At 36.1% G+C, this 3,200-nt stretch overlaps 1 long non-coding RNA gene across 1 annotated transcript; it reads left to right on the top strand.

The window, feature by feature from the left end:
* The first annotated feature begins 448 nt into the window (after positions 1 to 448).
* On the top strand, positions 449 to 2,117 carry LOC114615707. Its single transcript, XR_003710506.1, has 3 exons — positions 449 to 640; positions 825 to 885; positions 2,016 to 2,117. It is a non-coding gene; the product is annotated as an uncharacterized LOC114615707 (long non-coding RNA).
* The last annotated feature ends 1,083 nt before the right edge of the window (positions 2,118 to 3,200 follow it).

Here is a 3,200-nt window from a genome sequence, read left to right on the forward strand (position 1 = left end):
GCTTGATTGATTTTTACAGGGGAGACAGAGTCTTAATATATATCTCTGTCTGTCCTGGATAGACCAGGCTGGCATGTAATTCAGTGAGATACACCTGACTGCTTCCTGAATTAAAGGAAGGCATGAGTCAATTCATCCAGTTTGTCCATCATTTTTTGTAGTTAGTAACTGTTCATACAATTTCTCTGATGCGTGCTCAGTACTGTTTACTTGTCGTGGTCTCTCTCTTTTTCTCTCCTTCTCCCTCCTTCCCTCCCTCTTCCTCCCTTCTCCCTTCTGTGTTAATTGGCATTTCTCCTGTAAGGCTGTATCTTATTCAAAGAGCAAAGAAATGACAGAGGTGAACCTCATTATTCAGTTTACTTCTAAGATCACTTAGTGATTACATTAGAGCTTCTGGGTCAGGAAATAAGTGGAGGAACCACTAGAATTATATATATTGTCAATAAAGTATAAATTTACACGATTATCTGTATCATGATTTCTTTCATACACATGTGTGGGATATTTTAGAATGCAGTGACCTATGATGATGTGCATGTGAACTTCACTCAAGAAGAATGGGCTTTGCTGGATCCTTCACAGAAGAGTCTCTACAGAGATGTGATGCTGGAAACCTACAGGAACCTCACTGCTATAGGTAAGACAGTGAATTTTCTTTTACTTTTTAAAATAAAGGAACAAATGTTTCTTTGTTACTGATGCTCTTCTGTAACTTCAATTGAGAATGAGGATTGAGGTGAATAAATCAGGTTCACTGAAGATAGTGACTTAAATTTTGCCTAATTTCCAGTAATCATACATTTTCTGGTACTATATTTTAGGCTACGACTGGAAAGACCATAATATTGAAGAACATTGTCAAAGTTCTAGAAGACATGCAAGGTAATTTTCATGTGCAAGTTGGTATGAGCATGCCACTAAAGAAATTTTAATGTGTCCTGGGCATTTTAAAGAAAAACAACAGTGTAATAAAAGCACCTTTTTAACTATATTGATGATTATTAAGTTCACAAGGATCGATGAACCTCGGTGACATGTGTCTGATTTGTGTTTGCAAGGCACTCCTCTAAGAAAGAAGACTAGGAAACAATCCCTTAACAGACATTACCGTTTGCACCTACTTTCTTGGAGCTACTCTGTAGAACTGCCAATCTATTTAGATTCATGCCACTCCTATATTGCATAAGATATATACATTGAATAGGTGTATATGTCCAAAATCTAATTAGCAAGTATTCCATAGTAAAGCTGGTGTTGCTCACAAACCTGTAGTAACATCGCTAAGGTTAGTGAGAGAGGCAGTTTATGAGAATCAAGAATGTTGTTGAAGAAAAACTTTAATCCCTGTATCACATGTCTTTGATGAACAAAAGGGCAAACTGTGAATGCAATGTGGAAATCTTTCCTTTCCCATTCTTCTTTTAATAGATATATCATGTGTCACAATGGATACAAGCCTTGTGATCATAGGGATACTGAAAGAAGCAGTGTACCTCTCTGTCTCTCCCAGAACAATTAGAAGATATTCCCCCATTTGAAATAGACTTTTTCAGTGTGATCCAAGTTTATAATTAATTAGTTTTCCAACTTCATTGGGAATATATCCACAAACTCACACTGCAGTAGGAATGGGGAAAATTTTCTCTGTTTGTCCTGGTTCCCATTGCAAACTCTGTATGCAAATGCAGCATATTTCACATGATAGGAAAATTTATAAATGCACTCAGTGTGGTAAAGCTGTGAGTTCTTTGTATTTGTGAAAAATTCAAAAAGGAAAAGGACTGTATAAATGTGAGCCATGTAATAAACACTGTCAGCATTATAAGCATCTTCAAAGAAGTAAAGCAAGCCATACTGAAGGAGAATCACGATTGTAAACCAACTGATAAGACCTTAAGATCTCATTCCTCTTTACAACTAGTCCAGATTATAAAATTAATTCCCACAGATAAACATATTGAATGGTATAATGAATGTGGTAAAGCTTTGACATGTGCCAATTATCTTTGCAGGCATGAAAGAAGTCTTACTGGAGAGAAACCCTCTGAATATACTCAATGTGGTAAAGCCTTTGCCCATCACAGTTATCCTCAAAAGCTTGAAAGAATTCATACTGAAGAGAAACCCTACAAATGTAATCGATGTGATAAAGCCTATTCACAATATAGTCATCTCCAAATTCATAAAAAAACACATACTGGAGAGAAGCCCTATGAGTGTAATCAATGTGGTAAAACCTTTGTATATCACTGTTATCTTCAAATCCATAAAAGAACACATACTGGAGAGAAACCTTACAAGTGTAATCAGTGCGATAAAGCCTATTCCCATCACAGTTATCTCCAAATACATAAAAGAACACATACTGGAGAGAAACCGTATGAATGTAATCAGTGTGGTAAAGCCTTTGCATGCTATGGTCAGCTTCGAAGGCATGAAAGAATTCATACTGGAGAGAAACCTTACAAATGTAATCGATGTGATAAAGCCTTTGCACGACACAGTCATCTCCAAATCCATAAAAGAACACATACTGGAGAGAAACCCTATGAATGTAATCAGTGTGGTAAAGCCTTTGTATGTTCCAGTCATCTCCAAAGACATAAAAGAATGCATACTGGAGAGAAACCTTATGAATGTAATCAGTGTGGTAAAGCTTTTGCATATCATTGTGGACTTCAAAGTCATGTTAAAACACATACTGGAGAGAAGCCCTATGAATGTATTCAGTGTGGTAAAGCCTTTGCATGTTACATTAGTCTTCAAAACCATGAAAGAATGCATACTGGAGTGAAACCTTATGAATGTGATCAGTGTGATAAAGCCTTTGCATATCACCGTAGTCTTCAAAACTATAAAAGAACACATACTGGAGAGAAACCCTATGAATGTGATCAATGTGGTGAAACCTTTGCATATCATAATTATCTTCAAATACATAACACATACTGGAGAGAAACCCTATAAGTGTAATCAATGCAGTAAAGCTTTTGTATGTCATAGTAATCTTCAAAACCATAAACAATGCATACTGGAGAGAAACCCTATGAATGTAATCAATGTGGTAAAGCCTTTTCACAACCAAGTAATCTCAAAATACATAAAAGAACATATAAGGAGAGAAACCATATGTATGTGGTAAAGCCTTTTCAAGTCACAATAACTTTCAAACATGGTGGTTTGAATATGCTTGGCCC

The sequence above is a fragment of the Grammomys surdaster genome, unplaced genomic scaffold (genome assembly GCF_004785775.1).
Source record: "Grammomys surdaster isolate TR1022 unplaced genomic scaffold, NIH_TR_1.0 134128, whole genome shotgun sequence".
Taxonomy (NCBI): Eukaryota; Metazoa; Chordata; class Mammalia; order Rodentia; family Muridae; genus Grammomys; species Grammomys surdaster.